Consider the following 24,366-nt stretch of genomic DNA (forward strand, 5'->3'; position numbering starts at 1 on the left):
ACTTGAAACTGCACTCCTGAGCTGAGAGGATAGATGGCTGCTAAATTATCTCAAGGAATGTAACAGCAACATTCAAAATGATCCATCATCTTGAATAAGTTGTTTTCTCCTCTCACTCTAGTCCAGTGGGGAGGGCGCGTAACATCTTGGAAAGGGGAAAAATACAGGAGTACTTTGGGGGAATTTTTTTAGCAAATATAGTGAAGAGTGAAGTCTGGGAATATAACAATGAGCCAAAATAACAAGTGAGAGCGGTTGCTGAGGAGGGTGTGAGGTGAAGAGGAGGTGGACGTCTAAACTCTGGCAGGTACATATGCATATCAGCACCTCTCCTTCTTTCTCCCTTTACTTTTACCCTGAGTGGAGAAAGACTGAACATTGGAAGAAGGCTGGGAGAAGAGATGTGAGAAGGAGAGACCAAAATCCCAATCGTCTACTCTAGTCCTGGTATCTATGGGTCATTAGGAACCTTGAGCACATAAGCCAGGTAACTTTCTGAAGCTTCTTTAGGGTCTTAATTTTCTTTTTTTCGAAAGAGAAATTTTTGTGCATCTCTTTTACCTCATTTTTTCTGATTTTCTCTTTATTTTCCCAAAACTCTTGTGTACTTTTCATCTGCTATAGGGTCCCTCTTGGGATACCTCATCCAGGTCCCCTGCCATCCTCTGCCAATGCCCAAAGCTCCAAATGACCTCTTCCTTTCAGAGTTCATTACAACTAACACCCAGATTCAGAATGCAGTTCATTTCATTTATGTAGGTATTCAACTGAATTAATTCACATGAAATTATAAAAAATGGAATTTAACGATTCCTGAGTTTCTACTTTTATAATCTAAATGAAATACTAATTGATGGTCTGAATCTAGAATAGATGTTTGGAGGGAAGGCTTTTCCCAAAGTTCTGGTCTCTTCCTACCTCTACCCCTCCCATTTAATGAACCATCTTTGGAATGGTTTGGCTTTGCTTTATCTGCTCACCTTTTTGAGCCCTGGTAAATATTTCTGTATCCCATTGGACTTAGAAACAATTGTAGGGGTAGGCACATTTTCATATAGGCAAATCACAAATCCAAAAATGGAGAATTTCCTTTTTAATACCAAGATCTGGCTATTAATTTACTCACACATTACAGAGCACAACTTTTAAAGATGGTAGGAAGTTTATCATACATGTTTAATAAATATTCTTTATTTATACTGATAGAAATGCACAAAAGAGCCTAGCAGGTTTTTAAATAATAGTTAAATAAAAATAACCAAGAGGGCTTCCCTGGTGGCGCAGTGGTTGAGAGTCCGCCTGCCAAGGCAGGGGACGCGGGTTCGTGCCCCGATCCGGGAGGATCCCGCGTGCCGCGGAGCGGCTGGGCCCGTGAGCCATGGCCGCTGAGCCTGCGCGTCCGGAGCCTGTGCTCCGCAGCGGGAGAGGCCACAACAGTGAGAGGCCCGCGTACCGCAAAAAAAAAAAAAAAAAAAAAAAAAATAACCAAGAGCCATTGACTTCTTGCCTCTTTATCTCGCTGTACAAATGTCTGATTTTAATTTTATTCTTTAAATGTATTTTAACTCTCAAAACTGCCATTTATGGTAAATAATACTATAGACACTCAAATATGTTATGTACGTTAATATATTGACGACCACACCTGTTGTTTATTATTGTCAGGTGAACAGGGTTTTGTGCAATCCTCAGAATAATGCTTTTTCTGTCATCACTCATCTATGTAAGCTTAGTGTAACATGTCATAGATTAGAAAAAACTCTAATTCCACATTAGTTTCTTTTTTTTTTTTTTTTTTTTAAATTCACACCTGCACATCTCTGCAGCACATGTCTACAGAGCTCATTTAAAACCCAAGCAGCCTCAAGCACGTCTGTTTGGTTCATGCTCTGCTCCAGCTTCAGAAGTCACTCATATGCAAAAACACATGAATATGGGAAATGCTATGTATTACTGGTAGATTTGGAAATCATTAGAAAAAAGGCCTTTATATATAGCAAGATGTTAAAATGAAGTTCTTTGAAACTCATTGTTTAAGCTGAGTTCCCAAAATGTCAGGGACAAAAGAATGGAGGCAAATTCTGAATTAATAGTCCAAAGTGAGATGATGAACCGTCTTCCTAGGATTTGCAAAGGAGACTTGAAAATACTGGTTTTTTGACCCTTGACTGACCATATACCTTTAGCCTATAAAGGGGGACACAGAGGCCTAGAGAAGGAAAGTTGGGAATTTGAAAAGGCTTTCCCTAGAGAGATGCTCAAATCGAGTCATGTGTATTCACCACCTTCACCCTCCCAAAAGTGGAGGGTAGGGAGGGCGGGGCTTCATCCTCCCTTTACTAGTGTGAGGAACTTCAGTGGGACCAATCAGAGAGTTTAAGTAACTTTCCTGTAGTTTGAGGAACAGTGAACTTCTGTCTGACACAGACTTGAGGATTGAGCAGGAGGCCATGTCTGAAGCTTCCTCCTTGCATAAGAAGCAAAAAGGGAAGTAGATGTGGCAGGGACAGCCTGCATGCCCAGAGTTTGATGAGCTAAAGATCTGTGAATGTTTCCCATGGATCTAGTGTGGACTCTCTAGAGGAACTTGCTTGGAGTAGTCTTTGATGCACCTTGAGAGAGTTGTTTGGAAGAGCTAGGAGATCTCAGCCAACAGGCCTGAGGCTAATGGAGGAATAAAGTTGCCAGCTTGGGGAGATGCATTTGTACTATAGAGGGAGCTCCAGGGGGAGATCCCTGGAAATTGAGAAGAGGGGGTGTCTAAGCAATCCACAAAGCACCTGATGAGAGGAGCCAGCACTAAACTACCACAGCTAGATGAAACCTGGGGCAGGTTACAAGGGTACCAGTACAGTAACACCTTTTCTATACAACCATGCTACACACACACTCACTCACACACACACACACACACACACACACACACACACACACACACCCCTCTTCCTCCAAAGGATCCAGGAATCACAGCTAATGTTTTTTTTTTTTAAGGGGATAAGTACTTTTTAAAAATAGGCTTTATTTTAGAGCAATTTTAGGTTCACAGCAGTATTGAGCAATTTCCCACTTACTCCCTGCCCCACACATGCAAAGCCTTCCTCATTATCAATATCCCCCACCAGAGTGGTACATTTATTATAACTGATGAAGTTACATCGACTTATCATTATTGCCTGAAGTCCATAGATTACATTAAATTTCAATCTTGGTATTGTACATTCTGTGGGTTTGGATAAATTTATAATGATGTGCATCCACCATCATAGTATCAGTATACAGAGTAGTTTCATTGTCCTAAAAGTCCTCTGTGCTCTGCCCAGTCATCCTTCCCTTCTACCAATCCCTGGCAAGCACTGCTTTTTTTTTTACTGTCTCCACAATTTTTCCTTTTCTAGAATGTCACATAGTTGGAATCAGACAGTATGTATCCTTTAAAGATTGCCTTCTTTCACTTAATAATTGCATTTATGTCTCCTTCATGTTTTTTCATGGCTTGATATTTACTTCTTTTTAGCTTTGAATAATATTCTATTGTCTGGATGTACCCCAGTTTATTTATCCATTCACCTACTAAAGAACATCTTGGTTGCTTTCAAGTTTTGGCAATTATGAATAAAGTTCCCATAAACATCTTTGTGCAGGTTTTTGTGTAGACATAAGTTCTCAACTACTTTGTTTAAATATTGAGGAGTGTGGTTGCTGGATCAAATGGTAAGAGTATGTTTACTTTTATGAGAAACCACCAAACTGTCTTCCAAAGTGGCTGTGCCATTTTGTATTCCCACCAGCAATGAATGAGAGTGTTTGCTGCCCCACATCCTTGCCAGCATTAGATTTCTTGTCAGTATTCTGGATTTTGGCCACTCTAATAGATGTGTAGTAGTATCTTGTTATTGTTTTAGCTTGCATTTCCCTGATGACGTATGATGTGGAACATCTTTCAATATGCTTATCTGTCATCTGTATCTCTTCTTTGATGAGGTGTCTGTTAAGGTCTTTGCCCATTTTTTTATATTGGATTTCTTTTTTTCTTATTGTTGAGTTTTAGGAATTCTTTGTATGTAACAGTCCTTTATCAGATATGTCCTTTGCAGACATTTTCTCCCAGTCTGTGGCTTGTCTTCTCATTTTCTTGACAGTGTCATTCATAGAGCAGAATTTTTTTTTAATTGAAGTATAGTTTTTACAGTATTGTGTTAGGTTCAGGTGTAAAGCAAAGTGATTCAGTTATAGATATTTTTTCAGATTATTTTCTATATAGGTTTTTACAAGATATTGAATACAGTTCCCTGTGTTATACAGTAAATCCTTGTTGCTTATCTATTTTATGTATAGTAGTTCATATCTGTTAATCCCATACTCCTAATTTATCTCTTCCTCCCTTTCCCTTTTGGTAACCATAAGTTTATTTTCTATGTCTATGAGTCTGTATCTATTTTGTATATAGATTAATCTGTATTCTTTTTTATATTCCACATATAAGTGATGTCATGTAATATTTGTCTTTTCTGTCTGAGTCACTTCACTTAGTATGATATTCCATGGAGCAGAAATTTTTAATTTTAAGGAAGTCCAGTTTATCAATTATTTGTTCACAGATTGTGCTATGGTGTTGTATCTAAAAAGTCCTCACCAAACCCAAGATGATCTAGATTTTCTCCTATGTTATCTTCTAGTATTTTCATAGTTTGTATTTTACATTTAGGTTTATGATCTATTGATATTTTGAGTTAATTTTTATGAAGGGTGTAACGCCTGTGTTTAGATTCCATTATTATTATCGTTGTTGTTGTTGTTATTGTTATTTTGCATGTGAATGTCCAGTAGTTTTTCTGGCACCATTTGTTGAAAAGACTGTCATTCTCTATTGTATTGCCTTTGCTCCTTTGTCAAACATCAGTAGACAGTATTTATGTGGATCTATTTCTGGACTCTCTATTCTGTTCCATTGATTTATATGTCTTTTTTATGAATATCATGCTGTCTTGATTACTATAGCTTTTTAGTAAATCTTGAAATCAAGTACTGTCAGTCCTCTAACTTTGTTTTTTCGTTCAATATTGTGTTGGCTATTCTGGGTCTTTTGCCTCTCTATATAAATTTTAGATTCAGTTTGTTGATATCCACAAAATAACTAGCTGAGATCTTGATTGGGATTTCATTGAATCTATAGACAAGTTGGGAAGAACTGACATCTTGACAGTATTGAGTGTTCCTATCCATGAACATGGAATATCTCCCCATTTATTTAGTTCTTTGATTTTGTATGTCAGAGTTTTGTAGTTTTCCTCATATAGATCCTGTACATATTTTGTTAGATTTATACCTAAGCATTTCATTTTGTAGGGAGATGCTAACATAAATGGTAGTTTTTTAAATTCAAAATTCCGCTTGTTCATTGCTGGTATATGAGAAAGCAATTGACTTTTGTGTATTAACCTTGTATCCTGTGACCTTACTATAATTACTTATTAGTTCCAGAAGTTTTTAATTGATTCTTTCAGATTTTTGACATAAATGATCATGTCATCTGTGAATAAAGACAGTTTTATTTCTCCCTTCCCAATCTGTGTACCTTTCATTTCCTTTTCTTGTCTTATTGTATTATTAGGACTTCTAGTGTCATGTTGAAAATCAGTGGTGAGAGGTGATAACTTTGCCTTCTTCTTTATCTTAATGGGAAAGCATCGAGTTTCTAATCATTAAATATGATGTTAGCTGTTGGTTTTTTGTAGATATTCTTTATTAAGTTGAGGAAATTTCCCGTTATTACTAGTTTACTGAGAGTTTTTATCATGAATGGGTATTGGAGCTAATGACTTTTTAACTCATGAGATAATATGAGACATACAGTATTATAATAAATGACTGACTTTTACAAAGCATATGTGCCTTAGAAAACCTGTTATTTAAATAGGTAAATCATGTAAATTGGTTAGAAAACATATGAAACAATGGTTGTATTTTCGCATCCACCACACCACATGGGATGTTTTGAAAACAGAAAACTTTATACAATATCTTAGATTTTAAACACTAAATAATGGGAATACAACAGATTCTTCTGCCTGTCAATTCTCCTGCCAAAAATCAGAATTAGTAATGTACATTCATTTCCTTAATCCTTATAAAAAGTATCATGCAATATTTTTAATGGAATATCTATTTTTTGAGAAATTCTTCTTCTGTATATTGGAGTGCACCAAAAACCATTTACATTGGTTATACTTGGCAGAAACTAGAGGAGAGAATGATGTAAAAGTCCTTGGGAAAAGATTGGACAAAGCATGTTGTGTGCTTCTTCTTGCTCTAGTTTTCTTTAGTGTGCCTACCTTTTAGTTGCACAAGAACTATCTCCACTCCACAAGTCAGTAAACGACTTTTGTTGCATGAAATGCAAGTAGTTTCCACTGCCTCTGAGAGAGTAATTTTTTATTCAACTATTACTAATTTGGGTTATCTAATTCAATTATGTTTGATTGGGCCCTGCTCACTGATGAGTCAATTGAGAATCACACCATCAATATGTGCCAGACGTTATAGCAAATTTTTTAAAATTGTTACAATAGTATGATTATTAAGACTGATAATTATTCAGATCATTTTAGGACAGTTCTATTGTTCTGATAATTTTAGTGTTTATACTTCAGTATAAAAGATCTTCCATTCATCTGCTTTTAAGTTTCTGGATGGCTTAATTGAGAAATATACTAAAGTGTTTTTTTTACAGTAATCTCTAAAAAAAAAATTCAACTATTGTTCTTTGTTACCTCTTAGCCTTGTCAGATTTTTTTCTGCTTCATACTAAAATAAAATCTGGAAGTGAAAAATATCGTTGAGACCAGGATTTTGCAGTTACTAATTAAAATTTTTTGTATTCATAAAAAGACTTGTTCTCAATAATGGAATTTATAAGTTGTTTCAATTATATTATTATGAAATAATTTCACTATAATAATACATATTTATTAATTTTGCTTAAAGATATTTGTATAAATTTTATTTTGAAAAGTTCCCACTGCTCTCAAAATTTTTTGAAAATTATTGATCTACATCAAAAGTTGAATAAACACTTTCAAAAATCATTTGTATTATAACACTCTGGGCTTGAGATTAAATAAATTATTTATATTTTAGTAAAAATAGTTAATTCTGGTATTGCATTTATAACCTATTAATTTAAACACATGGATTTAGGTTTATGTTAATAATGTCTACAAAATATGTTTGCTAAACGTTTTTATAAAGCAGACAATATTATAGAAGATAAAATATTTTCAAGGCCTTTGCTATTGTCTGTTTACATACAAATAGAAAATGTTTATTAGATATGATTCTCACTTGTTCATTAAAACAGTTCCAGGAATCTGATTTTCAGACATAATAATAAAGGAACAAATCAAATACAGGAATAACCAGAATTTATCTAACAAATCAGAATTTCTGTGTTGTTAGATAAATTATTGGTCAGCCAATCCAAGCACTCAATTGGTGATTGAACACCTATTATGCTAGGTACAGGACTCGTTGTGCAATACAAATAATTATAAGAAGTGGTCTTTGCTCTCAATGAGCTTAGATGTGGGAAGTAAGGTATAAACATGTGAGATTTAACTAAAAATATTTAGTTAAAAATATTTAAATCAGTCGAAGATATTGCTAAAAACAATGTCTCAAGAGAGTATATTACCAAATGCCAAAATAATTAATTAAACAATCTGTCCTTTTCAGAGGAAGCTACTCAATCCATCCCGTAGATTGTTATATGGAGGAGAGTCCCATATACATTCTTTAAAACCTGCAGAACATCCATTTTGATAGTTCAACATAGCTTTCTCTTAAGTTAGGTATTTTGGTGACATTTCTTATGTAGGACATTCCTTGAGATACACTACAATACACATTTTGGTAAGTTAAATCATAATCTATACATTGTTAAGGATACCATTAGCTTCTCAGATGCAAGGTCTCTTTTGGTTCATGTGACAAGAAGAGCTAGGAAAATCTGACTAATATAGGAGAAACAGGAAGAAAATACTTCAGTTGAAATTTTCTAGTTTTTGTGGATTACAGGTTGAATCTAAGTTTTTTTTTCATATTTTTTCCATTGTGGTTTATGATAGGATATTGTATATAGCTCCCTGTGCTATACAGTAAGACCTTGTTGTTTAACTATTTTATAGTTTGTATCTGCTAATCCCAAACTCCTGATTTATCCCTCCCCAACCCCATTTCCCCTTTGGTAACCATAAGTTTGTTTTCTATTTCTGTGAGTCTGTTTCTGTTTTGTAAATAAATTCATTTGTATCATATTTTGGATTCCATATGTGAGTGATATCATATGGTATTTGCCTTTGTCTGGCTTACTTCACTTAGTATGATAATCTCTAGGTCCATCCATGTTGCTGCAAATGGCGTTATTTTATTCTTTTTTATGGCTGAGTAGTATTTCACTGTATATCTTCTTTATCCATTCATCTGTTGATTGACATTTAGGTTGCTTCCATGTCTTGGCTATTGTAAATAGTGCTGCTATGAGCATTGGGGTGCATGTATCTTTTTGAATTAGAGTTTTCTATGAATATCTGCCCAGGAGTGGGATTGCTGGATCATATGGCAACTCTATTTTTAAGGAACCTCCATACTGTTTTCTATAGTGGCTGCACCAACTTACAGTCCTACCAACAGTGTAGGAGGGTTCCCTTTTCTCCACACCTTCTCCAGCATTTTTTATTGGTAGACTTTTTAATGATGGCCCTTCTGACCAATGTGAGGTTATACCTCATTGTAGTTTTGATTTGCATTTCTCTAATAATTAGTGATGTTGAGCATCTACTCATTGCCTGTTGGCCATCTGTATGTCTTCTTTGGAGAAATGTCTGTTTAGATCCCCTGCCCATTTTTAATTGGGTTTGTTTTTTTGTTACTGAGTTGGTTGAGCTATTTGTATAATTTGGAAATTAAGCCCTTGTCAGTCGCATCATTTGCAAATATTTTCTCCCAGTCCATAGGTTATCTTTTCATTTTGTTTATGGTTTCCTTTGCTGTGCAAAAGCTTATAAGTTTGATTAGGTCCCATTTGTTTATTTTTGCTTTTATTTCTGTTGCCTTGGAAGACTGAATCTAAGTTTTTTAGAAACGATAGTGATGTTAGTGGTGGAATGGGGAGGATATTTTTTCCTTTTAGTCAAGGATTTTTGAGCTCTGGCTCATCCCGTCTCCGTGCTCTCTCTTACTAATTAATTAAGATGAAATAGCCTCTTCTTCCCTTTTTCTCCTCCCCTTTTTCCATCAACCCCACCAAAAAGAAAGTTCTCTGATTCTTGAAGTTCCTATTGTCACTACTTTCTATTCTGTGTTAATTTCTCCTCCAAAGAATTTGAGACTAGGACTCAAGGTCTTTCTCTCTTTTTCTCTTCAGATATCAGTATCTTGTGTAATCTTCTATCGTATGACATATTCTATTTTATTGGACATGACATGACTATTTTACTTCAGTGCAAGGGAATCTGAGGGATGAAACTATAATTGAATCAAATAAGTTGTAGTTATACATATCCAATTACTAAGTCTATCTCCTGAGCTTTGCAAGCTAAATATCTAGTCACAACCATGCCCTCCTCTCTATTTTGTTCAATAAATAACTTTATTGTGAATCTATTTCTACTCCACATTTCCAACATTTCGGCTCTCTGTATTAAGAAATTTAAGAACTGATCCTTCAAAATACACATAGTACTATGTAATCTTAGATGTGTAAAGGAGAGATTGTCTAGACATCTCTTTAAATATAAAAAGGGATGACAGCTTTACTTCTTCTTTTCCAATTTGAATTCTTTTTATTTCTTTTTCTTCTCTGATTGCTGTGGCTAAAACTTCCAAAACAATGTTGAATAATAGTAGTGAGACTGGGCAAACTTATCTTGTTCCTGATCTTAGTATAAATGGTTTCAGTTTTTCACCATTGAGGCCGATGTTGGCTGTGGGTTTGTCATATATGGCCTTTATTATGTTGAGGTAAGTTCCCTCTAGGCCTACTTTCTGGAGGGTTTTTATCAAAAATCTACAAACAATAAATGCTGGAGAGGGTGTGGAGAAAAGGGAACTCTCTTGCACTGTTGGTGGAAATGTAAATTGATACAGCCACTATGGAGAACAGTATGGCGTTTCCTTAAAAAACTAAAAATAGAAGTACCATACGACCCAGCAATCCCACTACTGGGCATATACCCTGAGAAAACCATAATTCAAAAAGACACATGTACCACAATGTTCATTGCAGCTCTATTTACAATAGCCAGGACATGGAATCAATCTAAGTGTCCATCAACAGATGAATGGATAAAAAATATGTGGCACATATATACAATGGAATATTACTCAGCCATAAAAAGAAACGAAATTGAGTTATTTGTAGTGAGGTGGATGGACCTAGAGTCTGTCATACAGAGTGAAGTAAGTCAGAAAGAGAAAAACAAGTACCGTATGCTAACACATATATATGGAATCTAAAAAAAAAGAAAAAATGGTCATGGAGAACCTAGGGGCAGGATGGGAATAAAGACGCAGACCTTCTAGAGAATGGACTTGAGGACATAGGGAGGGGGAAGGGTAAGCTGGGGCAAAGTGAGAGAGTGGCATGGACATATATACACTACCAAATGTAAATGGATAGCTAGTGGGAAGCAGTCGCATAGCACAGGGAGATCAGCTCAGTGCTTTGTGACCACCTAGAGGGGTGGGATAGGGAGGGTGGGAGGGAGGGAGATGCAAGAGGGAAGAGATATGAGGATATATGTATATGTATAGCTGATTCACTTTGTTATAAAGCAGAAACTAACACACCATACTAAAGCAGTTATACTCCAATAAAGATGTTAAAAAAAAAAAGATGAGAAAATTCAGACTCTTAGATAATAATCACAAGAAAGTGTCAGTACTGAGATTCAGCAAAAAGTCACCTGACTCCAAATTTAATGCTTATATTTACTAACTCCTTTTGTCACCAATACACTAGCATTTCCTTTCCCTATATTATTAAATTGTACAAATTCCAATAATTAATACAGAAAGACTTCACTATTCTAGCCTGTAGTAAGATTTTCAGGCGTCTGGTACTGAATCAAACAGTCTGGTGTTTTGTTATTTTATCAGGTAATAGAAAAAATTAAAACCAGATGTGACTAGCCTTGCTGTAAAACCTGTTAAGAAACAGATTTTTTTGATCTCATAGTAGGTTATTCTGAGATTAGACCTCAAAACTTATGAATTATTAATGGCTAAAAACAGCAATAAAAAGTTATTCTAAGATTTCCATACACTTGCCTCCTCTGGGTCTGGGATGGAGGCAGGAGCTTGGTGAACACAAATATATACTTGTTTGTGGAGTAGTTGTCAATAGCACACGTTATGATTATTTAGGCAAAATACTCACTTTCCCATTTCTTCCTTTTCTATAGCTTCCATTTCCTACCAGCTTTTGCACCGCCTGCCATTTCCTGAAAGCCACTGTGACTAATGAGTGCCAGAGGCAGCAGATGGGAAGGTAAGCTTTTCCCGTCTGCACTCTTATATTAGCCAGTAGGATTTCTTGTTCTTTCCCGTAACATTCCACTCAGTTGATCACTAAACAGTCAGAAACAATGTGAGAGGCATTTAGTACTTTAATACAAGGATCTGCATCAGAGATTATGCAAGAGTTAGATGAAAACATGGTTTGAATTTACTTGCACCTCAGTCAGGAAGTATGGTTGAGCCCCACCTGTGATGCAGTGTATCTATAGCTCACCTCCTAAGTTTTGCCCCTGACTTGGCTATTGAAAATTTATTAGAGCTGATGCAATTTTACAATAGATATACCCAATTCTGACCTCAAAATCAGCTTCGTTGTGCTATAGGCCATATTAAATTCTAGCAGATTCATAAAGAAATCCATCCTTCCAAATGTGTGAAAGGGCTCTGAATTCTGGTGGTCATGCACTCTGTGAAAGAGTCAGCTCCCAATTATTCAGGGACTCATTTTCAAGTCAGAGGATCAGTAAGGTCTTTAGAATGTTCTTCTTTTCTTTCCTATAGTAGCTATCCTTTTGGTCATTTCACTGCTCATTAGAACTTGCAGTAGGGGGCCAGAGAAAAAGAAGTAAAAAATCAATTCTATTTTGTGGTAGTGGATAACAAAATAAGCTATTGTGACAATGCAGAAGATGTGGAAGCTACTGGTTATAATGAGGCTTACAGATTATCTGCACATCAGTTATTGAGGTTTATTTTATAGATGTGGGAAACTGGGAATTGCCTATGTAGAAAAGAATGTTCACTTCTGTAGCCAACTATATCTGCTATCATCTGTACTGTTAATTTTATTTTTTTCATAAAAGCAGTGGTAATAAAAACCTAAGCATCATATATAAGTGTGAAATAAAAACAAATTCTCTCTCTGCCTCTCCCACAGTCCCACTCCTAAGAAGTAATGCATTTTGAACAATATTATTTTTAGATCTCCTATTGATGAGCTCCATTACTCTAAATAGTATATCTCTACTGTTTTATTTAACAACTCTAAAAGATGAAAGATGAAAATGAAGAATATAGCCCATGTATATGATCTCTTCTCTTTTCATGCTCATTTTAAATTATGTTAGCACTTCTATCACTACCTTTATAACTTCAAACAGTAGATTTAAAGCTATATATATATAGCTATATATATGTATATATACATATATATATATATACACACATACACACACTCTATCTCTCTCTACTATAGATACTATTTCTTGACTCAGCCTTATTAGTGGCTGTTATATTTCTGTGTTTTGTTCATGGGGTTGATTGTAAGAATTGAAATTCAATAAATTCTGTAAATATTATTCATTTAAGATGAAGCAGTGTGAACATACCTGTGGAGAAGGTAATACATATTTTACCTTCTTGAAGAAGAATGTCTCTAGTGAAAACCCTTTTTACTCTCCATTAGTTGTCCAAAATTACACACACACACACACACACACACACACAAACACACTTACAAATACCATATAAACATGAAGTTTGCTCTAGTACTTCCACAAGAAATATTTTCCAGAAATGGTGGGTTACAGATAAGAAGTATCATCATGCCTAAGAATATTGTGCCTTTGCCTCATGTTTTGCTGATATTTTGGCTGAGTATAGTATTTCATGTTTATATGGTATTCGTGTGTGTGTGTATGTGTGTAAGTTTGAAGGCATTTGCTGCATTGCCTTTTGGTATCCTATGATACTGATTAGATGATGGATGACAATCTATTTATTATTCTGTTAATCTGTTTATTAACACTCTTCCCTATTTTTTCTTGAAAGCTTTTGGGATTTTTTTCCCTTTATCTTTGAAATTTGAATTTTTCATTCATCCTGCTTGGCATTCTACCAGTCCTGAATCTGAAAACTTGGGTACTACTTCAACTCTAAACAATATACTCCATTATTTAAAATCTTATTCCTCCCTTTCATTTTCTCTGCTCCTTCTTTGTAGAACAGGCATTAGATATGTGATGGATATCCTGCAATGATTTTCTAACCTTCAAGTTTTCCATTAAATTTTCTATCCTTTTCTGTATTGATTTACATTCCAGGAAATTTCTTCAACTGTATTACAGCTTTTTTCCCAATTTAAAAAAATTTGGTTAATCACAGTCTAAATTTCTAAAACCTCTTTCTTATACTCAGATTTCTTTATTTTTATTTAGCAGCATATTTTTATTTTTTGGAATCAATATTTTCTTAAATCTTTCTGAGCATATACAATACTTTCAAGCTCTGAATTATTCTTGCTTATTTTGAGGTCAGTGGTTTTTCTTTTTCTTTTTTTGTGCTACTAGTTTTCCTAAAACTCTGAATGAAATCAGTTTTAAGATGGTCATTCCTTTTTTCAATTTTTTAATAGCTCTGAAATCAGGATGCATCTTAGAATCAATAGAATGTTATAGTTTAATTGGCCGTGATATATAAAATAATGTGTTCTACAATTAATATCATCTTAGTTGAAAGGAAACAAATGATTTGGTCATCTGCAGTTGGTTGTTAACATTCATAAGGGTTAGATCAACTGGCATGGTTTTCTTATGCAGTTATTTAGGCTTGTTAGAATATTAGTCTGATTGCAGCTTAAATTACATCGCAGGCATCATGGCACACAAACACTAGTCCTAAGCATTTTTCTCACATCATTTTTACTTAATTCTAGATGGGACTCTATCAGCAACACAGTGGTTTAGTGAGACAGAAAGAAACCTTTCCTAAATTCTTGGGATAGTAGAGTAACCTGCAATCCATGATTAAGACTGGAAGGTAGCAGGCATCATAAGAGCTGAATTAGAATCACTGAAGACCTAAGCTTCTAGTGGTTAGTATTACCAGCAGGGTAGTGATTCTGATGTGATTTTTGTAAGGTGCTCCAGTCTGTTGACTCTAATTCATTTCCCCAAGAGAGTCATGAACTATGATCCACAAATCCATCCTTCTTTGATTCAGCTTTCTTAAAACAAGGATGACCCCATTTCTAATGGGAGACCCCTGGACAGCATATAAATATGTTCAGGGAGAAGAGCTCTATTTGCAATTAGGAATAGTCCTCCTCCACTACTCTTAAGAAAAGTCTTCCCCTTGTTTCTGAAAAAAATAATTATTGAAAGTTGAGGTTGGGGGAAGCGCTTTTCTAGTGCTAGTGGGGGAGTTTTGTAAACGTTAACTAGGGAATAACACTATGACGCTTCAAAAATACCAGGCACATGAGCCCCCAGAATGCTGAAGGCACGTGTCCCAGAAGCTCCCTCCCACCCCCCTGTGTTGAGGTTATCAGCATCTCCAAACTGATTAACCCTTCAATCTTTGTTCTTAATGCCTAAGCATTGGTGAGCAAGCCTTTGGACAAGATAAGAACAGAAAAGCTGGGCAAGTTACTCTCCTGAATGCCTGTGAGGTTAAGAAAAGGGGTTTTGCATATACCATGTTGCCGGAGGCCTGGTTCAGAGAACACTAGCTAAGGGAAACTTAAACACAGGAAGTGTTAATTAGGTCCACCTGAGACTGATGTGTGCCCAATCTGTGTAAAGTTCTGTCAGAGAACTCTGTAAAGTTCTCAGTGAACTTTACATTTTAAACTCAGCCTCCTAAAAACTGAACACTCTCCCCAAAGCTGATAAATATTTGTTGGTGGGTGGGGTGGCAGGTAGGGGCAAAGAAAGTGTGGCTACTTCCTGCAAAAAGTTTTGCCGCACTCACCCGTCCTCAGGAGCTGATGTAGAGGAAAACAACAAAAATAGCTGAAACCGTCAAACACAGCTGTCTGGACTTCCTGGGAGTCAGCTGCTGGCGTACTTGGCTACAGGCTATCAGACAGATGCTGAGGCAAGTGCATCCCAATATCCCACCAAGAGGGAACTCGCTCAGCCTGTTCTCACTGGCATGGTCAAGAACACCCACAGTGGGACTGTAATAAGGAAGGTACTTTAGGCCCAGTATCTCAGGGGGAAGATGGGGAATGGGGGCAGAGCATGAGCCCTTCCTGGACAACTTCAGAAGAAGTCCAGGCTAGGCTGTCTTTCAAGCTTAAATTTCTCCCAGGACTGCTGGGGCCTCTGAGTGGAGGTGACCAGGCAGGCAGAAGAAAGTGGGCTTTCTTAGTGGGTCACAAGAGATCATTGTAATCAAATTGTTCCATGAAAAAAATTAAAATATGTATCCTGAAGGATAACCTTACCCAGGCCTGTTGAGCCAGAATTTCTTGAAATGAGAGCTGTAGGTGGTCAGTGGTTAAAGTCAATGAATTGTAGCCAGAACTTGAAAGCCAGCAGGGAGCCTCACTGTTAACTGGGACTGAGTATAAGCAGTTTAGAATAATGCTAGGCCCACACTTTCAGAAGCATGCAAACTTGAAGGCCTTCCATGTTTTTCCTGTTCACATTCTGTGTTTAGATGCCTGCAGAGAATCGAAGGCACACACTATGACACCCTACTCTTTTCTAGGAGTTGTACCTCCCAGACCCCTCGAGTTAAGCTCCAAGAACTTTGATTTCAGGGACTTCCCAATACCCAAGGAGTGGAAAGAAATGGAGAAAGGAACTTTAAGCCAAGAGTAAAGTTTTTTCTCACCATGATTGAAATATGGAATGTGTTCAGGGTGAGAACACAAACAGAACTGAATGACCCTGACCTTTTGAAAAAGGTCCAGAAATAGCTCATTTTATGAAGTTAAAGATTTGAGAGTGAATAAATAAAAGAGTTGCCAAATAGTGGCATAACCTTGGAACCTATGCAATCCTTTTGTTTCCCACAATGACGGTGAATAAGAAAGCAATTCTGAGAAACTGATCCTATGACTCTCTACTCACAGAGTCTTCAGGTGTGAAGTCCAAATCCACACACAGTACGTAATCCCTTCTAAAGTCTAAACCCTCTGCAGCCTTAGGTCTTATCACGTTTGTTGTTCCCCAAACAGTGCCCGGCCCATGATGAGCACTCAGCACAAAGGTATGTAAGATAAAGTTCTGTCTGGATAATACTTCATCTTTGAAGAACCACCAAGACTTTTGAAGCCTTTCTTACGCTCCCCTTTCCCCAGATATAGCAGTTATTATTACATATGTATGTCTATAATCGCACCCATGTGGCCGTGAGCTCCTATGCAAGAAGAATATCATTCTACTCTGTGTTCCCAGAACGTGGCATAGTCTCAGGTGTTCAGGGCATACACAAAAATATTGAATGAATGAATGAATAATAAACAAGCAGATGAAGCACAAGGATGTGTAGTGCCTTAACCAACTGCATTTTGTAGAACAACCAGGACCAGAAATTAAATATAAAAATTTTAGCCCCAGCTCTCTTCAGAACCCCACCACAAATTCTATGTTACATGAATCCTTCTTTGCTTTGTTTTGCATTGAATTTCTATAGCTATATATAAACGGAACGCCTGGTGAGTGGGTGGGTAGTGGTGTTCACTCTTATTTAGTGAAATGTGAATATATCAGAATTACAGAAAATAGAAAGAAAATGGTTTATGCAAAGGTGTCAGTTTCATGTCTATTTTTTTTAAATCTGCGATGGTGCCAAGATGGTTCAAACTTAATATTCACATACATTTTATCACATCAAATATGATCATTAGCAAACAGTGTTTGATGGTAGCTATTTCCTGACTGACAATAGCCATCCGGTGGAACCCACTTTCCCATATCCTGGGGCTGATACATTTCAGATAGTGTGGAAAATAGTAGGAGGAAGGAAGTAAAAAAATGAAGGGGAAGCTGGGGGAAGGGGATAGGTACCAGTTTTATCTCACACAAGAATATCTCTATACCTATTCTCTTGAAAGTTATGGGTGGGGACAGAAATACTATTTTTAAACCTGTTTCATGTCCTCAAGTTGGCATGCGGTTCTGCCCATAGGATGAGTGTCAGGAAACCCTGAGGGTGGGCACTAGTGTTTAAAATAAGCTCAGGCTGTAGCCTAAGAAAACAGGAAGAAATTATCTCTAGACTACTGTGGATACAGAGGAAGCTGGGAAAGGGGACTGTGGTGAAATTATAAATTCAGTGTCCCAAGCAATATTCTGTAACAGGTCTGTTACTCCCCCCAACCTTAAACAGCACTTCACTCTCACCAGCAATACCTTCACCATATGGAGCAGAGGGTGGGGCTGGGGGGTAGCTGAGTGGGAGGGAGGCCTGGCTGGCAGGGTTCCTAAGCATTGCAGCGGCTTCTGAAGCAGCAGCATCACCCAGAAAGACAGAGGAAAAGTGTTCAGCACTAATTTGTGAACACTGAGGATGCAAAGTGAGGAGGCTTGGGCTTCCCTGGTGGCGCAGTGGTTGAGAGTCTGCCTGCCGATGCAGGGGACACGGGTTCATGCCCCGGTCCGGGAGGATCCCACATGCCGCGGAGCGGCTGGGCCCGTGAGCCATGGCCGCTGAGCCTGCGCGTCCGGAGCCTGTGCTCCACAACAGGAGAGGCCACAGCAGTGAGAGGCCCGCATACTGCAAAAAAAAAAAAAAAAAAAAAAGTGAGGAGGCTTTAACTGCATTCTTAATTTCAGGACTAGTCTGTTGCAAAAACTGACTGGTTATTCATTAAATTCCTGTCCTGATCTTTCTGACTCAGCATTTGTCTATATTACATTACCCACCCTTCCTCCACCTCCAATTAATGGGGTCATGTGATGAGTTCTGGCCAGTGGAATATGGGCTAAAGTGATTGATGCCATTTGCCAGGCCTGGCTCATCATCCCATTACAGTCTCATTCCTCATTCACAGCCTGAGTGGAGAGGAATCTGAGCCTCCAGAGGAAGGAGGTGCCCCAAAATAGATAGGGTCTGGGTGTGTAAATGATCTACTCGTGAGGTGGCCGACCAGCAAGAACACTCCCTCCCGCCAGACATTTGGGTTTCATATGTCATTTGATGAAGCCACTAACGTTTGGGAGTTTATCCTTTGCAGGAGAGATACAGCTGCAGCTTCCAAGTCTTTCACAAAAATGACTGAAATGGTCTCACATACCATGTCCTCCGATGTTCTCTGTCACTCTCAAGGAGCACTTTCTTGACACCTCTCCTCCTGTTTTGGGCACGCAAGCAAACTGTTCATTCAAAATGGCAAAAACTCACTTGTGGCTAGAATAGTAATGACATTTAAATAGCCGAGGAATCAACAGAGTAATTTTTTGGAGAAAAGGTATAAAGAATTGAGGGGACATGATGAGCAAACTTTTAGTCATCACGGCATTCTTCTTTTCATTAATGTGCACGTGTAATTTCAACTAAAGTGCCAGGTCCCCATGGTTCCTGAAAGCAAGCTCTGGGGTTTAACTAGAATAATGGGGCAATTTAAACAGCTTTGGGCTCTCAATTTAAAGCTGAGATGTTGAAGCGAGGTTATTAAATAAATAGACGAATAATCTCTGTATATCTTGAGTGTAGTCGTGGGTGACTGGAAGTTGGGTTGGGACTGGGGGACACATAAAACAGGAATACTGGTGAGCAAAGAATTTCCACAAGGTCCTGTTGCATATTTGAATCTTAATCTAGATACACAGCCCTCTTATTTACCCAAGTGATGAATCAGGACGCAGTACTCCAGGCGAGGGCAAGAGTAACCTTGCATTCTGCCCATTGTTTGCTCTCAATCTCACTTTTCTATTGCCTCTACCCAAGGATAAAAAGGAAGTTCTTTCTTCAACAAAGATGATTCCCTGGTTCACTGCATTTCCTTACTTTTCTACTTCCCCTGTGGCACTCGAGCCTTGTGGTGAATATAAAGATAAAAGCTTATTTAAGAGCAGAAATACTCATGATTACAAAGTGAAGAAAACAGGTGTAGCTGCCCGAGCAGTTGAGGGAACCAGAATGCTGAGCTTCAGGAATACACCAGCTAGGTGACCCCTGCAGGATGGCTGGGACAAAAGGAAAGAGAATCTGTCTACTCATCTTTGCCTGGGGCAGCCAGTGAACTGCTAGGGATAGAAAAACAACTTGTTGGTACCTCTTCCCTGTCTGATTTTCAGGGAGACTCCTCTGAGTGTCCTGAATGACGCAACACACAGGGCACCACCATCCCGGTCAGCAACTGCTAAGCCATGTCTTTGACCTGCACCACTTCCCTCCCTTGATGTCTTTTTGTGAACTCGCTTTTGGATTAGAAACCTCCCATCCCCGTATGCACATCTCTTGACTATTGCTTTCTAGCAGGTTTCATGCCGGTTACTTTTCCCTCCATCTCAGAGAGACCCTAGACAATGGTGCTACCCCAAGATGGAGGAAAGATCCCTGAGTGACAGTGAAAAGTATTCCCAAGAAAACTTCTCATCGTAAACTATATTATGGTTTACGAGTACTTTCACTTCCTTGTAAGAACTTCTGCCTATTGCTATTAAACTCAGCTGTGTGATATACTTGAAGTACAGGCGTGTGAGCATACCTGGTATATGCTACTACCTTCCAGAAGCCCTAGGAGGCATTGTGAGTTTCTGCCAGTTCCTTTGCTTCTGCCTCCTGCCATGAAATGGCCCATCCCACTCAGAGATTTCTTCTTTAGCTTGGGTCCAAGGAATAAAAAGGCACATGGAGCAGAGCCAAATGGAATCAAGCAGAGACACAAGCACAATTATAAGGTGCTCTGTTGTTGAAAGCCACTAAGATTTTGGGGTCATTTGTGAATGCAGCAAAGCTGACTAATATACCACCTGATCAGGAATACTAGGAATGGATTTTGTGAATGAGAGAGCGAATGTATTGAATTAATCCCCTGTATGGTTTTCGAGTTGTTTATAAGTAATTACTGTAATATAACAATCCCTCCCCACTTCCAATAGCCTAAGACACTCATTAGCCCCTGAAACAGGAGGGCTGTGATGATGTAGAGAGGAAAGAACCTGGGTCCTCATACTGGGTAGGATTAAAAGGAACCAGCTTGAGACTTCTCCAAAAAGCTGGGGCAGTGGTGAACATCCACCAACCCGATTTACTGTAAGGCAATACATTACAAGAAGAGTGTGGCAGTTTTAGTATATATCTTTGTAATAGCTACATAGATGAAGTTGGCTTTTCTTTTTATCTTTATCCTATTTTACTCCCAGATTCCCTAGGTACTGTTTCTTAGCAACATGAGAAGGAAAAAGGTCCTTTCAAGCTGGCACTGCAACCTGAAGATGCTCTTTTGATGACCTCTGTATTCCCTGAGAAGCTCCTTAGATTCTCTATTCCTCACTCAGATCCTTTGAGTTATTCTCTCTCCATGATTCAAGCAAATGTCAACCTTTCTACCTACTTTTCTCTAGCTCTTCTCTTAATTAGACCTAGGATATATTCTGTGTTGGCTTCATTTTTCGGTATCTGCTTTTGTCAATTTACTCCTCCTTTATATCTCCCTCTTCTTTATATATCCAACCGAACACTAACTAGTACCATTATACTACTGGGAGACAGTTCTCCACGAATCCCTTGTGTTTCTGCACAACTTGTGAGCAGAAGCACTGACAATTTTTTGTCGAAACTGTCTAGAGATAGTATCTTGTTCCAGAGGAGAGAGAAGGCTTGTTTGCTGTCCAGTATAAATAAAGATAATGTCTTCCTCCAGGGTAAAGGTTGGGTGGGTTTGCTTGCCACCCACTGTAAAAGACTGGAGCTTCCTAAGCTCAGGATTCCTCAGCTGTGACAAAAACAACTGTGTCCACTCCACAGAACTTATCTATGCCTACCTGTGTCACCTTTGGGGGTCTTAGAGGACACAGGGAACTGGCACAAACATAAATCTCATGCTACTTGCTGTGCTGTGAGTAATAAAGTTCTTTGTCTTTGACCCAGAAGTCTCATCTCTTCTGCCAGCATTCATAAAACTATGGCAGGCTAATTCGCTAGCTTGCAAGTTGGGCAAAATCTTGGCTCATTCACCATTCTTGACATATAGTACCTCCTAAGTAATTGTAATTTAAATTATGACATATAGTTTATCATAAATTAATATCTGTAAGTATCTGTGTTTATACGTATCATATATGACACCTCTTTCTTTAAAAAAATAAGGTTGTAAAACCACAGTATACCCACAACACACACAAACACAATTATCACTGTATCCCCAAATGTTTAGCACAGTTCCTTGCTCAAATAATAGTTTTGTTCAATGATTGAATAGAAAACTAGGAAAAGAATTGTACATTATTTACTATCAAATCTCCAGTTTATACCTCCAGTTGCTACTGTGCTTCTGGATAGAATGGAGGAAAGTCAACACTGATTTTAGGTCCAAACAGCAACCCAGTCTAGTCGATATCTCCCAGAAGTGGATGCACTGGTTTTGTTAAGAATGTATGACGTCATCTCATTCCCACCTGTCCAGGGTAGAGTTAGAGCTTTGTCCTTCTCAGAGAATGTTTTTGACCCTCTGGCCTTGACCACAGTATCATGTACAGTACCATAAATATTGGTTTTTGAGTACCTCATTCAACATTTTCTTTTGAGCATCTTTTCTTCGTAAGGAAGTACTAGGCCCTTGGGATTTAAACATGTAAATGGGTAAATTATAATTCAAAAAGTAGTAAATAATACTACATAGTAACAGTAATAGCGAATAATAATACAATTAAAAACTCTGCAGAAGACATAGAGAATGGACTTGAGGACACAGGGAGGGAGAAGGGTAAGCTGGGATGAAGTGAGAGAGTGGCACGGACTTATATACAAGACCAAATGTAAAATAGACAGCTAGTGGGAAGCAGCCGCACAGCACAGGGAGATCAGCTCGGTGCTTTGTGACCACCTAGAGGGGTGGGATAGGGAGGGTGGGAGGGAGACACAAGAAGAAGGAGATATGGAGATATATGTTTATGTATAGCTGATTCACTTTGTAATAAAGCAGAAACTAACACACCATTGTAAAGCAATTATACTCCAAAAAAGATGTTTAAAAAAACACCAAAAAACTCTGCAGAAGCCCAGAGAAGGGTAACCGAGCCTAAGGATTGGGGTAGAGGGTATGTACAACACCAGTATTTATATCCCAACCCAATGTGGGCGCCTCATCCACTTTTATTTTGCTTCTGTCTGCTTAGACCTTGATTTTACCATATGGTACAATCATCCATTCCTTTTTTTTCCCTGTCCTGACACCTTACTTCGGCTTTTCCTACCAGCCTTTTGCTCCTATAAAAAGTCCTTGATTTGGCTTTTATCCCTTACAGAATTTTATTCCAAGCATCTTATTTTCATGTTCTGCTCTGGTTTTCCTGGTGCTGACCATGCAGCAGGGCCACCTGTTTGATTCTAGTGCAGTCTGGGGCAGGGCATCTGTGTTCCTAAAAGCCCCTGACATGTGTTCTAATAGCAGGCATGTTTGAGAATCTTCTACAACTCCACCAATTTTGAATTGAAATGGTTATGCATACCTGTCAGCTCATCCTAGTACCTGATTTTTGCCTAGTTAATTTCTCTCAACTGTCACCTAGCCTCTGTTTCTTCCCACTCTGCATTTTGACTCTACAGAGAATAGAGAAGCCATGGTTAGGATTGTTTGTTTTCTGATTAAGGGTTAATAATGTCACTCCAGAGATAAGAACTAGAATCCAGGTGGGTTTCGTTTCTATCAGGGGGACTTGCACCAAGTCTCACAAGGTGTGGAAAATCACAAGTAGGACTTGGTGCTAGCCCTTCCATCCTAGCCCCAGTGGAGAAGAAAAGGGAGAGGGAGAGGAAAGGAGAAAAGATGACAGCTTTCCACCTCTCCTGGTAGAATAGCATACAAAGAAAGTGGAGAAAAAATTGGGAGTTGCCATGGCAGCCTGAAGCTCCCCTCAGAAACAAAGACCTTCCTTGTCTAGCCATGGGAGGAATAACATCTTTCTTCAGCAAGTCTCAGCAGAGGCTATGGTAGCTTCAAGGACTAGGGGATGTACTCCTGATCCAGAGAAATAGCCGTAAAGAGGGGCCCTCTTTATTGATGCAGGAAGCAGCACATTCCTACAGAGTGTGACTAGGCATTCAGTGACCAGGATACCAAACAAAAGAAACCCACCAATTTCTTAAAAATATGGAACTATAAATCAACCACACTCTGACATTTCAAACATTTTTACATGTAAAGTCAAGCAGCTGAATTACAATCATGTGGCAGCAGTCTGATTAATATTTAAGTCTTTCAGTCTTCCAGCTAATTTAGGAGATAATCCAAAACCCAGAGAAAGTATCATTACACTGTGGTATTTTGGGGGGTATACAGGCACCCTTAAAAGCATTGGCTTAAATATACCTTCCAGTTTAAGTTGCTAGTGGAGTACTGAGTGGGCTGAAAGTGTCCAGGGATCCCTATCTTTACACCTCTGTAATCTAAGACCTGGGGGCTGCTGTTTAATCAGTTGATCAACCGACTATTTATTTGATCAATTAATTCATAAAACATTTATTGAGTGCCTGTTATGTGCTAAGGACTATGCTAAGTGGTAAAGATATAGAGATAATTATAAAAAATCACCATCTTAGTGAGCTTTCAATATATTAAGGCAGTTATGGTTTCAAAATATTGTGACAAGTGTTATAATCATCAGAGAAGTATGTCTATATAAAAAAGTAAAGGTATATATAAAGGAGCTAACACTCCTCTCTACTTGGGGTAGGGAGACACCAGAGTCAGGGGAAAGAAATGGTGTCAAGGATTTTGTAAAAATTTATCAGTTGAAAAATGTTGAGGAGAGCAGAAATTATACAAGCTAAAGAAGGATGAAGCTATGTGATACCAATAGTCCATAATATTTGTGCAGGGAGGGGACACTGGTGAGAAAGAGACAAATCAAGGAGGGTTTTGTCATCATGCTAAAGAGTTGGGACATTATTCTG

The 24,366-nt window shown here is 38.0% G+C and overlaps 1 long non-coding RNA gene across 1 annotated transcript in view; it reads left to right on the forward strand.

Annotated features, from left to right (window-relative positions):
* LOC115853600 (uncharacterized) overlaps positions 1 to 24,366 on the forward strand; it is a 393,922-nt gene that overhangs the window by 307,802 nt on the left and 61,754 nt on the right. The window contains exon 5 of the long non-coding RNA XR_011377418.1: positions 11,460 to 11,545. This is a non-coding gene — a long non-coding RNA (uncharacterized lncRNA). The remainder of the gene's footprint in view (positions 1 to 11,459; positions 11,546 to 24,366) is intronic.

Source organism: Globicephala melas, chromosome 4, assembly GCF_963455315.2.
Source record: "Globicephala melas chromosome 4, mGloMel1.2, whole genome shotgun sequence".
NCBI lineage: Eukaryota > Metazoa > Chordata > Mammalia > Artiodactyla > Delphinidae > Globicephala > Globicephala melas.